Source organism: Triturus cristatus, chromosome 3_1, assembly GCF_964204655.1.
Source record: "Triturus cristatus chromosome 3_1, aTriCri1.1, whole genome shotgun sequence".
NCBI lineage: Eukaryota > Metazoa > Chordata > Amphibia > Caudata > Salamandridae > Triturus > Triturus cristatus.
The window spans coordinates 1,160,221,279-1,160,238,197 of record NC_140583.1 but is presented as its reverse complement, the minus strand read 5'-3'; the positions used below and the strand labels follow the sequence as shown (position 1 = coordinate 1,160,238,197).

General features: G+C 46.6%; 1 pseudogene; it reads right to left on the bottom strand.

Moving 5' to 3' along the window:
* Nucleotides 1-16,522: 16,522 nt before the first annotated feature.
* On the bottom strand, nt 16,523-16,640 carry LOC146861704 (5S ribosomal RNA; annotated as a pseudogene).
* Between the last annotated feature and the right edge of the window lie 279 nt (nt 16,641-16,919).

Below are 16,919 nucleotides of genomic sequence, written 5' to 3'. Positions count from 1 at the left end.
CTTGGATGCAAGCAGTTCAGGCAAAGAACAGGGAAAGATGTCAGGGGAAGATGAGAAAGGCAATGAAAGCATATCAGGATGCGCGATGGGATACACAACTAAAGAGATGGAGAGTAGACATCATTGAGGGAGAGAGATTGTACCCATTACTGGTAAAAGCGGGAGAGACTCAGAATAGGAATGGCGGAAGGGATGGAAATGATGGGAGTGACACTGATGACAGCTTGTTAAACACACTCTTAGCAGGGCGTCCTCCACGTTACAATCCACTTTCAGAAGAAGGAAGGTGAGAACTGGCAAATGCAGCGAGTATGGAAAGACTAGTAACAGCACAGACAGGCCCTAGTGCAGGGATAGTGGGAAGAATTTCAACAGGAGCGGAAGGGACAGGGACACCAGTGTTCGGCGGTGCCTAGTTAAGTGGAGTCAACGCCGCTTTCCTGTTGCCGGAAGCCCTTACCGTACTGGTCACCATCGGACCTGTAGTCTCTGTGTATGACCCATGTTTAGTGTGAAAAGCTAGTCAACAGCAGCCAGAGTTGGGGGAAAAGAGTCAGCTTAGAGGGAAATGTGACAATGAATGGCAACAATCCATTTCTGGTAGTATGTCGAGTCAGGGCAAAATCAAGGCTGCAGTAAAGGGAAATTGCTAGACGTAGTAAGGTTAAAAGCGGAGGTGGATGAAATAATCAGTGGGAATTTTCCTTTTGAAAATATAGAACTTTATGAACAGGATGAACTATTGCTTTTGGCAAAAGATGTAAATCGTAAAGTGAGGTGAGCACAAGAGAAATTGACAGAATTGGCCCAAAAATATGATGTGGATTTGTCAAAAAAGAAGAAAAGTAGAAGCCATCTTTCTTGTATGATACCAAATGCTGTAAGCTTCTAGGCCCTGCTAAGTTGACATGAAAAGCAGTGCACAAAATGCCTGTACTTTTCCATTCGCTTCAGAGACACAGCTTTTGTAACACAAGGTTCGATCAAGAATAATACGTGACAGGGAAGATGCTCATGTAGACACAGACATTTCAGCATAGCATATTTTGTAATATGTCTGGTCCTTTCTATTATGTTGCAACTATTAACTGGAAAAGCACCAGACCTATATCTTACATTACAGTGGAAAGTCCCAGAAGCAGACCTAGGTCACGCAGGCGGCAACAGTACTTTTCGGACCTTAAATGGTATATAACTATCTAGGCCCTTGCAAATTGGTCAAATGAACTATGCTTAATTTATGCAACGTATGTTATGATGCTACATCCTCTGTGGTTTAGACCTATAAAAACTGTCAGGCACGTCACCTCTTTGGGCACTCAGTGACTTTGCTGGTGCCCCCGTGCTGCACGCTAATCTGTTGTTGGTTTCTAATAAACTCTGTTATTTTACCCTTGACTGAGGACCGTTTGTGTGGATTCATTTCTTGCTTATATTTCAGATTCCACATTTGGTGGAGAATGCAGCTTCCAGATTACTGGTGATTTCACGGACGGACGGCCTGGACTCCAGCTTCCATCAGGGTTCGGAGACCTGAGGTTCGAGGACCTTTCAATTTGTCTTCCTCTCTCCTCCGCCTCCCTTGGAACGCTGGGGGACTGTCTGCCCGTAAGTTGACTTCGCTTTGCCTCTGGCCCCCTGCTCCCTTTTCTTTCCTTCCCCTTTTCTCTCTCTCATGTCAAGGGTTGTTTGCTTGTGCCCTGGCGGCATCTCTGAGGTCTGTTTCCCCGACATATGGGACACACAAATGGCTATCATTATGCCTATACTTATCACTTTCTTCTGTGTTCTTTTTGTGGCCCTCGTGATTTATGTTGCAGTATGTCATCATTCGCATGAAGACTGCGCTCCTGTTTAGTGTCTGCACCTCGCTAGAGGCTGCCGACAGGCCTTCTCTTCTGGCCCCCGTGCGTAGCTCTTGATCTCTGACATTGCTACCGCTCTCGGCCAGAATACTTTACATGTGCCATTTTGCTCTCCAATTCAGTTTCTGGTCCTGATGCCTTCCCCACCTGGCCGGTGACAGCGCCCTTCTGCAGGTTCCCAGCACGCAGTGACTCCCTGGTGCCTGGCAGCACCTGGCTGATGGCGTATCAGGGAGGGCGACCTACTGCTACCCCTGTCCTGCTAGCAGAGAGTCCCCGGCCGATGGGGATGGAGGACCTTCACGGATTTTTCCCATTGACTGGAACAGAGGTCGGTATGCTTTGCCGGACTCAACAGACGCCGGTAAGTTTCCTTTGGGAGTTATGTACTCCAGTTTGGGTGGTAGCAGATAGCTCCTCGTTTTAGAGTTGTAGCAGTTTCGCTCCCCAGGTTTTGGGTGGTAGCAGGTAGCCCCTCGTTTTGGAGTTGTGGCAGTTTGGCACCCCAGGTTCAGGTGGTGGCGGTTTTGCACCCCTGACAGCGCGCATCCTGTCTGGTACAGGTACGATATCGTGGGAGTGGCGGTCCCTGAACTGCCCCTCTTTTGGTTGCAACGGTTTCTTAGGGTGCCAGTTCTCCAGGTCCCTGTACTCAGGTCTGGGCCAAGTTGCCTCACCTCAGCGCCGCTGGACCCGGGTACCCAGTGGGGCGCTGCCTCCTACTGGACGCCTGAGGCGGTCTCCAGCTGTGCCTAGGGAATTTCCTAGGCACAGGGGGGGGGGAGTATCAGTTGACCTATTTGTTGTAGTTAACCTGTTCGCTGTTGTTGATTTATTCGTGGTTGCTGACTTGTTTGTTGCTATGGGAATTCCTTGCATTTTTATTTTGTACTACATAGGCCTCTTATATATAGTGGCAAGGTTTGGTTAGGGTTCCAGAGCTTTACTAGTCTCTGTATGATGTTATCTCTTCTTTGGGTATTGTGACGCTAACACCACTAACATTTGACGCTGCTAATCTGTCTGACTGCCCCATATCAATTGTCCTGTACGCCATCATTCAATAATAATATACAGGGCAAGTGACCCTCTGCGTCCTGTCCCTGAGACCTCTTGACGTAATTAAAGTCCCCCCGTTACTATTTTGGGATTAGCGTAAGGGCAATACACATACTCTTAGTACACAGCCTCTTTGACAGCGCTGCGCGCAGGGATGTGTTTTGTTTCATGTGTTTGCCTGCTTTATATGTAGAGTTCACCACCCTGCACTATTTAGTGGATTGCCTGGAAGACTCCAATTCCGCCTAGCCGCCCCTTCCGCCCGACTATGGGGTAACGGAAGATTGCAAGGAGGCGGTATTACTAATCTTCCTTCCGACACTATTCTGTCGCCTTTCCTTCTGTTCATGGGACGCCAGTAATAAGCACCCAGAACTATCTCTCCTTCTCACTGATGATTGCTTGGGTGAACTTGAATTAACTGACCTGTCTGTTTGCTTGACGAACGTCTCCCTATGCTATCACGTCGGCTGGAGAGTGGCTGAGAAGTGCATGATCACGTTTGTCAACCCACTGTGGTGGTGTCTGTCCAGTACACAGCGCGAGGCCCCCACCCATCTGTCCGGTGTGTCTGCCCTGTCCCTTTTTAGCGCTTGCACGCGACGCACTGCACACTCACCTCTCACAATGGGAAACACACTCGGTAAAAATAAATTAGCAGTCAGCCGGCCCACCCCCGAAAGACTCCCCGGCATACAATGTGGCCCTAAGCCAAGGACTCCACTCCATATTGTTTGTACACAAATGGCATGACATGACAGCTAGAAGACCGGACTTACAGTTCCCGTGTCAGGGAACGTAAGACATAAAAAAATTGTTATATTTGAGACAGATGTTGAAACTAAAGGGAATGGAAGATTATGGTGTGGGACTAGTTTTGGGGAAGTTGTTGCCGGAGATCAGCCGGTTCTGGTGCACTGCCTACTGCTGGATACCAAGGGTGGTCTCCAGATGTGAATAGGTGTCCACCTACTCACAACAAGGGGAGTGTTGGTATTGCATTATATGCATTCATTTGACGCGCTGTTATTGTATTGTGTGCATTTATTTGAAGTGCTTTTATTTTTGATATGCGGTCTTTGATTAATTATAGGGTTTGTTTTGTAATACTCTAGCAACAGAGCTCTTGGACCCTGAGCTTGCACAACAAATTTTGGGCAGGCCCACTCTATCATCCGTAAGGGGTTGATAGAAATAGACACATCCCTTCAGTTAGATTAATGTACATGAGTGAGCACGCTTCTCCTCTATGAGGAAGTGGGGGGCGCGCTGAAGTGTGTTTACCCTTACCGGTGCAAAGTAAATGTGTTTTTAGAAAGGATACATTGTGCGTACTAAACACATATTTATGCACTGGTATTCTCTACCACAGGGGCACAACCCACGAGCTGTCCCATGATGAGCAGACCTTTTGCAAATTTCTCGTGCACAAACTCATAAATGGGGAAGTTAATGAAATAGAACTGTCGACAGGATGTTTCAAATACTGCTTCTCTTATGACAATGGGACAGGACGCAGCCTATGCGCCTTCCAAGTTCTGCAGAAAGAAAAATGAGAAGCCATGGCCCTAAAACAAACACAGAGTACGGGAACAGCCCCTCTCTCTCCATATTATAGTTGCGATGTTGTCAAATTTACGTTCCCTGATTTCTTTCCAAGTGCCCACAACGCACCACATTGATAATGCCCCTGACAGGTTGGATTTTTACTCCTTGAAATGTGCCCCCTCCACCTGGGGAAAAGGAGAATAAAGTGGCATTTGTACATGTCTCATGGTCCAGAGCAGATCTCATGTCCTTTACCAACGTATTTCTGAAATTACGTGTAGAACAAAGAAGAGGGTACATAGAACTAATGAGACAGGAAGGGAGACAAATAGGTGGAAGGGAACGCCTGATAATTTTATAGAGTAGAAAGAGTGAGAAAAAAATAAAGCAATAGTTACTGAGAAATGGCCAGCACGGCCTTTGATTATATGATACATTAAGGGGTTAAAGAAAACTCTTTTGGACTGGCTTTGAAATAAAGATCGTGGGCTGGCCACAGATTCTGGGCATTGCGCCAAGACTAAACCACACACTACAACAGTTTTCTGTGGGTATGAACAGAACTGCTTAAAAAAGAAATGTATTCTTCGCAGCGGAGAATGGAAGGGAATGCAAATGCTTAAATGTATATTAACAAAATAGGATTGAATAACTGTTACAATTTATAGTTTAAAGTTCATTTAAAGATTGATGAAGGGAAATGTTATTTTGTGTATATGCACTTTAATAAGTTTTGGTGCAACATTTTCAGATGCAAGAACGTCAGAGAAAAGATGTGTGTCGTACGTGTCTGTTTGGTGTCTTGTCAATTGACATTGTGAGGGGCCAGAGTGATGTTATCCACAGGTCCCCCACCCCATCTCCCAGAGTGATTTACAACAGGAGACATTTGCTATTTTAAAGAACAAAAGATTCCATTACATTGCGCAAAGGCTACTTAATTAAAAAGCAGGGGGAACAGAGGACCCTCCTGCCAGTTATCAGGTTATTTCCGTGCATAGATAGGTATTGTCCCTGTTTCAAGTGCTGGCATTTGAACATATTAGCTATTGAGCTAAAAGATGAATGATCTGGGTGGCCTGGGTTCCCATTATTAGGAAAGATGTAAGTTGCTAAGATGAAGATGAAATGCCCAGGATAACACAATTAGGTCATGTTAGGTAGCTGGCTTGTTTTCCCCATTTCTCACTCCACAGACGGCAGCCTAACATATAACGTCACCATCCTCACAAGCACATATAGAATAGCACTAGGTATATTGCGCTCTTAAAGGGTTTTGCCTAATTGAATGGAGCATGGAGAAGTACTATGTTATGTATGCATCTAAAAGAAATATTGTGTATGTATATTAATGTTTTTCATTTCTAGGTTCTTCAGAGTTGCAGTATATATAACAATTTATATTGTAAGGGGAATGCGCTAAAATGCTTTTGAAAGCAGTGCATTCGCCAGGGGCTACAAAGGACTGGACAAAGAGTAAAATTCTGTTTATTTATTGATCTTTAGTAATGAGTATATGCCAATGCAGAAGGCTAGTGTGCATTGAATAACTGTGCTTCGTATTATGATGTTTTAAGGATACAATGTGTACAGATTTATTATGTCTTTTAATGTACAGGTGCAGTCATTAGGGGTGTTAGTGAATAGGTGTCCTGTGACAAAAACCACTTGTCCCTTTTGTGCCATGCAATGCGGCGACAAACTATGGCAGCAATTTCATTACATAAGATCTCTAAAATAGCATTTCTGATAATGCCAGGGCTCCTTCCATAGTAGGGTTTGAATACTAACTATTACCTTATGCTGCCACGTTCCACAGATCTACATACAGGGGATGAAGGGAATGGTAAGAATGCTGAGACAGGTTGGATTTTTACTCCTGAAAATGGCAGACATAATACTTCTTCCACGGTTGGCTAAAAGTGGATGGAGGAAAAGTGAGCTTGCAAACACTCAGATTTTCGCATGAGTAGATCTACACCTGCATATTTGCTCATGCTTAAATGCAGTTCACAAATATTTTCTAGGAATACTATTTCTTGTCCTGCTTCTGTAAAGTCTTGTGAATTAACAACAGTTGTATATCTGCACTTAATGAGAGGACGTGGGTGCACTTTATTTCCTAACTCGGCTCCTAATTAGGTCTGGCATTGACAGTGACCTTCTGTGTTTATCAAAATGTTGTCTCTTTCCCTCTCTCTCCATGAGGGGATTCCTCACACCCACAGGCCAGCAAATATAACATGCACAGTTGATTAGTGGCCTCCTCCAAGCATTACTAAGACCAACCACAGTGGCTATAATAAAATGTGCAGCGCACACATCATCAAAGGAATATGTATCGAAGGGCAACGCATTTATTGATGGGGAAGAAAAGACAATAGCACTGACAGGCTGCCAGTTAGCAATGGTACAAATAACAAGCAGCGAGAAGAATACTAAAGATAACAGTGACTCAGTACACTCTGACCCAATTTATATTCAGAGGAAGGTAGGGGAGGATGAAAAAGAGAAATGGGCCAAAGGAGGATGTGTGCAAACAAAGGAGGGGTTATGGACAGGGCCCAATGGGAAGATATGCCTGCCCTCAGCAATGCTTCCTTCTATCACATGCCTTTTTTTCACGATCTCTCACATGTTGGCCGAGATGGCATGATCAGACTGTTTTCCCAATGCTGGTACAACTCCCAGTTCCGCCAAATAGCAGAAAGACTTTGCAGGCAATGCACTGTTTGCGCACAATACAATACTGGAAAGGGCACACCAACTGCACCTGGTCATTTCCCACCTCCCCACAGACCATTTGAAAGCCTCCAGATGGACTTCATAGACATGCCCCCCACCCACAAGTACAAACATGTGTTGGTAATTGTGTGCATGTTCAGTAAGTGGACCGAAGCATACCCAACAAAGAACTGTGATGCACAAACGGTTGCCAAATGCCTCCTACAGGAACTTATCCCACGCTTTGGAATACCAGCCCTTCTGAGCTCCGACAATGGGCCAGCATTCATTTCCCATGTCATAGGGGGAATATGTAAGGGACTTGGGGTCACACAGAAACTACACTACACCTATCCCCCGTCCCCCCCGAAGCGGGCGCGGTGGAGAGGAAGAATGGGGTGTTGAAGAATAAGATTGTAAAAATGTGTGCATCAACTGAACTTTCATGGGTAGGTGCACTACCATTAGCCCTGCTGACAATGAGGAGCACGCCAGATAGGGTAACAAAGGCCAGCCCAGGAAATAGCATTTGGCCACCCCATGAACATTGCAGGCCATATGTCCACAGCTCCACTATCATTAACAGACTACCTGCTTTTATGTTACTGCAAGAAATTAACTGAGACCTTACGTTATCTTCACCACCAGGTACTGCAGGCTCTTCCAGAGGCAACATCTCCACCGCCACATGACCTGCAGCCTGGTGATTGGATCTGGGTAAAGGTCCACACCCGACGGCACTGCTTCCAGCCAAGGTGGAAGGGACCTCACCAGATCATCCTCAGCATAGCAACAGAAGTGAAGTGCCAAGGGCTGACATCCTGGATCCACAGCTCCCACACCAAGAAAGCAGACGCACCAGACAGCAGAAAATGAGCTCTACCAGCACCACAAGCGAGATCTGAGGCACCTCGCAGGTACAACCTCCGATCCACCACGCAAGATAAGGCCAACGGGAAGTAAGAGGCAGACACCTGCTCGGGGCAGGCTAGGCCTCCAACGGACGACGGAAGATGTAACGCCCTGAACGTCTCAGGATCGTTTAACAGACACGACAATGAGGACGCAACCACTAGTGAAGGGTTAGTTGTTTTAATGAAGGCAAATATAATACAAAGAATAAACAAGTTATAGTCACTGGAATCCTCCAGGCTAAGTACGTTACCAGCCCACAGCACGGATGGTCCTAACCGTCCTCTGCATATACGCCGGTCCCGGCGTATGCCAACCGAGGGCAGAAATGAAATGGCCGACAATGCCAATCGGTAGGCTGTGAGGGGCACGAAGAGTGTTGGGGAGAATCGAGGAGTCAGGGAAACACCCAGCCGGGGTCTCTACCTGAAGGGAGCAGCCGCTCAACCTCTTCCTCAGACTGCACCGGGACGCGGAGTCACCTCCTGGTGATGCGTCACCGATACCCCAATCACAAGCAAGAAGACTGAACCGAGAGCAGCCGCTCGATCGATCCTGTGGACTTCCGAGTCTGTAACACGGCAAACACCTCCTGGTGTGCGTTACAGCTGGCAGTCCCTGTGTCTCTGGTCGGGCTGGGAGTTACGACTCCAACCAGCAAAAGCGCCACTGCGCTTGGACTCAGCCGAGTCAAAAAGCGAAGCTCAATGGTTGACCGGTAGAGCTTCCGGGTCCTTCACAGGTGACGATGGGGCAAGACACGGCCCAGGGAGTAACGACTCGACCTACCTCCGTTCTTGCCTTACTGGAGCACCACTCCGGAACACTGCTCTTCACGAAGCAGGTACGTCGGTGTGAACACAATATCCGACAGCGTTGTACCTCCCGGTTCCTCCCTTTATAGGGCGTGTTTTCCTTGAGTTATGTAACAGCTCTCCTGTTTACATAAGGGCGTGTTTCCTTGAGTTATGTAACAGCTCTCCTGTTTACATAAGGGCGTGTTTCCCTTGAGTTATGTAACAGCTCTCCTGTTTACATAAGGGCGTGTTTCCCTTGAGTTATGTAACAGCTCTCCTGTTTACATAAGGGCGTGTTTTCCTTGAGTTATGTAACAGCTCTCCTGTTTACATAAGGGCGTGTTTCCCTTGTATGACAGGAATTCTTGACAGAAGACACGAGAGGCAGTAACGTACTGCGCACAACAAACCCAGGTCCCTGGGTATCATCACTCCAAAGACGTCTGTACCAGCTACTTTCCAAGGGAGTGCCAACTGTCATGTGCTAGTAACCTCTGACAGTACACCATCAAGGCACCAACGTTTTCTTCTAAATGGTTGACTGGTGTCTGCACCAATAGACCCCTAGGAGGTGCAGAGCCTGCTAGTTAGAGTTGCTGGTGATGCTCCAATTAGGCACATAGCGGTGTATCACCCGCTAGTTAGATATCAAGGACAAGGCTTTGGAACATCAAAGAACTGAATTGAACACTTGGTTAAGGGTATGCAATTACCTAAGTAGACCCCAATTACGACAAATGCCAGCAACAAGATCTGGAAGGCTTAGATCTATACAAGTGAGGGTAGAAGAGTAACAACTAATAATTCATATGAGGTTATTGTGTCCTGGAATAAAATTAAATAGTGTGCTGGAACTAACTGTGCCAAATACTCCGCTATTGAGTGTGTTAAGAGACCTGATCTTGCAAGACATCTCGTTCCCCACTTTTTGGACATCAAACAACAGCACAAGAAGCAGCAGACATTTGACTTGACATTTTGGATTGCGTGATTTATGCAATAGAAGAGATCTGATCTGGTCTTATCAGAGACATTAACTAAACAAGTGAAAGAAAGGAACAATGCCAAGTACAAGAAGAACGGACAGAATATGGCCATGAGTGTTAGAAGCCATATTGACACCAGTCCCAGGGATAATAGTGACTGCACTGATAATAATATTTGCAAAAACCATTGAAATTCTGTTCATCAATGGCCGGCAGGGAGGTGAGGGGTTAGAAGATAGTGATTTGGTATCAGATGGGGCAATGTAGAAGCCATCTTTCTTTTTTTTTTTTTTTTTTTTTTTTTGAAAAACCTTTATTGACATTGCAAATAAAGACAAGTATGGGCCTACAACCCTCGGGGCCGGCCGCTAAACAGTGAAAGTAACAGCAAGCAGATTATAATCACATGCAGCACCTCGGGAAGCAGATTCTCCATGTTGGTATTCTCTTATCCACTGAACAGCCCAATAGGGAAACCAGGATACAAAAGGTTTTCATTTTTCAATAAAGGATAGAAGGATCAGGTGCCAATCAAGTTCTCAGCAGCGAAAGTTAGCAGGCAGAATAATGAACGTCAAACAATAAAAGCAATCTATCAAATCAATGGCGCAGAAACAGAAAGTTCAGGATGTGGAGGGATATCACGAGCCGTTTGCGCCTGCAGTCTCCTGCCCTAGGACCCAGAAAACCCCACGGAAATGAGGCACAAATGAAAAACAATGATTGGCCACGAAGGAAACCCGCCGCACTGACCCCAGAAAAGAAAGACAAAGGAGAATAAGAGAAGAAAAAGAAGGCCATAGAAACAAAGTAAAGGACTGTAGAAGCCCCTCCCCCAACCCCCCACCCTGCACCTCTGCAGATGACTACGGCCCCCCCCCCCCGCAGCGTGCCTGTCGCCCCAGAATCAGACCCGAAATATAGTAGAAACAGAGAAAAAAGGGAAAAGAGAGGAAACCCCCCCTAACAGAAAAGGGGAGAGAGTAATGATAAACTGGAGGAGGGCCATCAACCATGCCCCCGGCTTCTCCCTCCCGCACAATATCTTCCTCCCCAACGAACATTAAACAGCAAAAATTCGGCCATGTCTGAGGGAAATGGGGAGCAGTATTCACCGACTACACTATTAGTTACATCTTGAAAGCACACAACCCCCAAGCCCGCCCGCCTATTAAATGACAACCTCTAAAGGAACATCCTCATCCTTGACCACTCTTTGCGAAACCACCAATGCATACCCAGCGATCCATTATATTATCCGAGGTTACACGGAAGAGGAGCGTCCAAAGAGGACCAGGAAGGGACACACACATGTGGGGAGGACGTTTCGAAACACCAACACAGTCATCATCATGGGAGATCACCTTTCCCAGAACTGCCCCAGGGCCAGCACCACACACGAGGTCCAGGAAGGAGGAAGCAGCCAGAGCAGGCGACCGTTGCGTGAAGATTGCCTGGGTCGCCGGGTGCCGCGCATGGGACAAAGTCACCACCCTCCGCTCAAGTCCAAAATCTCCAGAACAGACCGACCCCACAGCCAGCCGACCACACGCCGCCTCAGTGTCCAAAGTTTCCATCCGTCCCTTATTCACAGAGGCGGTCACGGTACTTTCCTCCTGTGGAAGGTGAGACAGTGCCCCATGTACCTGGGGACTGGAAGACCGCAATTGGTCCAACGCTGACACAACACCATCAAGCTTCCTCCCCAATACCCGGGCGCCGTGAACCAGGGTGGAGTGAAGGGCTCCGAGAGCATCCAGAAGGTCACCGTACCCCAGCACGGCCCCCCGCGCTCGCTCCGCCACACTCCTCTGTGCCACACACTCCCAATCTTGCTGCGACCCAGCGTACAGGCTGATAGAGTCCATCCTTCCAAGATGGCCGCAGGGCAGGGCCACCCCAGATGGGGACCGGGTCTCAGGTACAAGCACATCAAGTTCCATTTCGCTGCAAACAAGGGTCCGGAGACAGGCAAGATGTGTATCCAGTGTGTGGTCACCGGTGTCAGTCGTTCTCCCCCTGGGCCAGCGTCTGCGAAGACCGGGAGCAGCCCGCGCAGATCGGGACGAGCCACAGGCCGCGACCGATCAGATCATTGGCGAGGGTCCAGGCGATCGCCGATAACCCCTGGAATCGTCACCCCGGGTATGCACCCGTCACGCTATTCTCGGTGATAGGAGTAACCACAGCAAGATTCGGGCCGATATTCGCTCCGCTTCGGTATTCCGACTCCACCCGGTCACCAATGGCCGCTGTTGTTGAATTGCCGCCCGGCCATGTTGTCCACCCAAGGTCCCGGCTCCAGGGCTGCACAGGCCGCAAACTTCAAACGATCATTTCTCGGGCGGTACCGCCGCTAGAAGCTTCAGGATCACACGATCGGTTGTCGCTCTCAATCACCTACACGGGCATGTAGTGCAGGCTGAGGATCACATGCAGGATATCTGTGCGGGATGCGGAGATTCACGGAGCCGGGAGCCTACGCTGCTGTCCCGGTCGCCATCTTGGCTCCTCCCCGAAGCCATCTTTCTTGTATGATACCAAATGCTGTAAGCTTCTAGGCCCTGCTAAGTTGACATGAAAAGCAGTGCACAAAATGCCTGTACTTTTCCATTCGCTTCAGAGACACAGCTTTTGTAACACAAGGTTCGATCAAGAATAATACGTGACAGGGAAGATGCTCATGTAGACACAGACATTTCAGCATAGCACATTTTGTAATATGTCTGGTCCTTTCTATTATGTTGCAACTATTAACTGGAAAAGCACCAGACCTATATCTTACATTACAGTGGAAAGTCCCAGAAGCAGACCTAGGTAACGCAGGCGGCAACAGTACTTTTCGGACCTTAAATGGTATATAACTATCTAGGCCCTTGCAAATTGGTCAAATGAACTATGCTTAATTTATGCAACGTATGTTATGATGCTACATCCTCTGTGGTTTAGACCTATACAAACTGTCAGGCACGTCACCTCTTTGGGCACTCAGTGACTTTGCTGGTGCCCCCATGCTGCACGCTAATCTGTTGTTGGTTTCTAATAAACGCTGTTATCTTACCCTTGACTGAGGACCGTTTGTGTGGATTCATTTCTTGCTTATATTTCAGATTCCACAGTATGTCGAGTCAGGGCACAATCAAGACTGCAGTAAAGGGAAATTGCTAGACGTAGTAAGGTTAAAAGCGGAGGTGGATGAAATAATCAGTGGGAATTTTCCTTTTGAAAATATAGAACTTTATGAACAGGATGAACTATTGCTTTTGGCAAAAGATGTAAATCGTAAAGTGAGGTGAGCACAAGAGAAATTGACAGAATTGGCCCAAAAATATGATGTGGATTTGTCAAAAAAAGAAAATGTTACAGGGAAATCACAGGTTATATTACAGTGATCTGGAATTAGAAGAGAAAAGAGTCACAGGTTTGAAAACGCACATTTGGAAGCTGGTCATAGGGATACGTGCATGGAGCATGCTTGACAAATGGGAGGAAAGATGGCCAAAGAAAAAGAATGTTAGGAAGGTGAAGAGAGATATGCCGCCTCCTGGAGGTGGGATACCAGGAGTCAAGGCTAACCCATTGCGAGAGGTACCAAGCGGTGGGTATGTGCCTTGGAGCAGGGGTGATTTGGCAGCATTCACCAATGATTTTCCGCTGCCGAGGAAGAAACCTGCCGAATGGTATAAGCAAGTCGATCACTTTGTCAAGATTTCAAAGGTGTTGTGGATTGACCTGAACACATTATTTGACATTGTGGTTCCTAGTGATTTATGGTCTGCTTGTATAAATGCTATTGATTTGCCTTCTACTGAACCAGATAGGGATCCCATAATTCATGGTCCTTCACCTTTCATTATGAAAAAGTTTGAACAGGTAATTACTAGGCTGCAGTCTGAAATAGCTCCACAAGATATCAATTGGATTAAGATAGACCTAACGTCCCAGGAGCCCAAGGAATCAGTACATGCTTACTTTGAAAGTCTCTTGCAAGCCTTCAAGCAGCACAGTGGGTTAGATACTCTTGATCCGAAAGATATGGGACAGTTTGGCTCCAAATTTGTGCTAGGCTTGAGACCAGTGATTATGTTATGATTCAACAGCATTTAATCTGCTGGCAGAAAAAGTCCATGGACGAAATTCTACGGTATGTCAGATATTATAGTGATGAAGTGGATTCCAAGCACAGGAGAATGAAGGACACATTGATGCTGGTTCAGATGAGAAATGCAAACAAAATGGATCAGGTGCAGATGAATGGGGGAACCTTAGGCCGAAATCAGGGAAACAACCAAGGAGGGATTCAGAATGTTCCAAACAATGCCGGACAGGGAAAAGGAATGGGTACAGACCCCAAGCTAGGGGTAGACCACAATACACTAAAGAGAACCACTGCTTGTCGTTATTGTCACAAAACCGGGCATTGGAAGCTCGAGTGTTGAACAAATTCAGCAAATCAGTTGCAGAAAGGAGAGATTGCAGAGGTGCCTGATGTTATAAACACAGTCACAAGACCCAGATCCTTTAATGGGAGAGGTCAGAATCAGCTAGTGCAAAAACCCAAACCTCCGAGAACTCAGCAGAGTAATCAAGCGTATCACCAAATGGCCCTTATGGAAACTCTGGATGGACTCGATCTGGATCTGTCACAATGACGGTGCCTGAGGGGGGAGGAAGACAGTATATTTGGAGCAGTCTTAGAGGTAGACCACAGTGGACCGTATGAACTTTCCAGGATCGACACCAGTTTGTGGCGTCCGATTTAAGTCCATTCTGTTTCTTACGGCGTGATCTGTTGTGTAAACTAAATTGTACCATCTATTGTAGGCCTAGGGGAGTAGAACTACTGACTAATGATGATGACATTGCATTCAAATTGGCGAATCAGGACCACTGTGTAGACATGTTTTCCGTACTAACAGTGGATGACATGTCATGGAACTTGAGCGACACCATACCTTCTGTGTTATGGGACTTCACAGGGGAAGAGATGGGATTGATTTGAAGAGTTGAGCCAGTTTGCATACAGATCAAGCAAAATGCAGGATTTCCAAGAACGCCTCACTACAACCTACCCCGGACACGATGGCAGGGATTATACCTGTGATTGAGTCCATGATCTCGCGGGGCATCTTGAAAGAAATAATAGGAATTCCGTACAATTCAGCCAAAATGGGATTGTAGAAACTGAGCAGCAAAAAACGCATTGTTCAAGATTTGAGGAATATTAACTGGAGTGTGAGTCCATGTTGTCCCGCGGTACTGAATCCATCTGTGATCCTATTCCAGATTCCTTGTGAGGTTGAATGGTTTACTGTGATTGACTTGTGCCAAGCGTTCTTTTCGATCCCATTACATGAGGAAAGCCAATTTTTATTTGCTTTCCTGCTGGAGAACCGTGTGTTAACATGGTGTCGTATTCCACAAGGGTATACTGACAGTCCATGCATTTTTAACCAGATCCTGAAAAAGAACCTTGAGAGCTTGGTGCTGCCACAAAGTTCAGTGCTTGTGCATTATATTGATGACCTCTTGATTGCTTCAGTGACCGAGGAGGCTTGTAGGGATGATACAATTGCTCTATTGAAAAACTTGGCAGAAAATGGACATAGGTGTCACCGAGCAAATTTCTTGCTTTGCACTTTCATATAATACAGAACACCACTCTCCCACACAGTGGCTCAAACACGACAAACACGACAAACCAATAAACATTACACAACACCACCTGGAAAGGGATTTCACTATGTAAAATGAAGCACATCAAAGACTGTTCTCAGAATAAGGCCCAACCTTGCTTAACTTCTGAGATCAGACAAGATCAGGTGCTTTCAGGGTGGTATGGCCATAGGCATGAGGAGCACAGTGTTTGGGGCTCTTAACTTTTTTCATTCTACTTCAGTGCTTGCCATAGTAAGCGAGACAAGCCATCCTCATTTACCTAAATCCAAACAAAAAGCCTGCAGCACCTGGTATTCCCAGTCGGTCTCCAAATCCAGTTACTAACCAGGACCGGCCCTGTTAAACTTCTGAGATCAGACAAAGAACAGCTCAGGTGCTTTCAGGGTGGTATGGCAGGAGGCATGAAGATCACTGACTTTGGGGATCATAGTTTTTTTCATTCTTCTTCAGTGCTGGCCATAGTACACAAGACAAGCCATCCTCATTCGCCTAAAGCAAAATAAAAAAACAAAAGAACAGTCTACAGCACCTGGTTTTCTCAGCCGGTCTCCCATCCAGCTACTAACCAAGCCAGACCCTGCTTAACTTCTCAAATAAGATAATTTCAGGGTGGTACAGCCCTAGGTATGAAAAGCACTGACTTTGGGGCTCTTAACTTCTTTCATTCTACTTCAGTGCTCACCATAGTAAGCAAAACAAGCCACCCTCAGTAACCTAAATCAAAACTAAAAGCATTCAGCACCTGGTATTCCCAGGTGGTCTCCTATCCAGGTAATAAACAGGCCTGACCCTGCTTAACCTCTGAGATCAGACAAGCTCAGGTGCTTTCAGGGTGATAAGGCAGAAGGCATGAAGATCACTGACTTTGGGGCTTTTGGCTTTTTCATTCTACTTCAGTTCTGGCCATAGTAAGCGAGACTAGCCACCCTCATTCACCTAAAGCAAAACAAAAAGCCTTCAGCACCTGGTATTCCCGGTCGGCTTCAATCCAGGTACTAACCAGGCCCGACCCTGCCTACCTTCTAAGATCAGACGAGATCAGGCGCTTTTAGGGCGGTATGGCCATAGGCTGACTTTGGGAAATATAGCTTTTTTCATTCTTTTTCAGTGCTGGCCATAGTACACAAGACAAGCCATCCTCATTCACCTACAGCAAAACAAGAAAAAACAAAAAAGCCTACAGCACCAGGTATTCCCAGCAGGTCTCCCATCCAGCTACTAACCAGGTCAAACCCTGCTTAACTTCTGAGATCAGATGCTTTCAGGATGGTATGGTAGTAGGCATGAAAAGGACTGACTTCGGGGTTCTTAGCTTTTTTCATTCTACTTCAGTGCTGGCCATAGTAAGT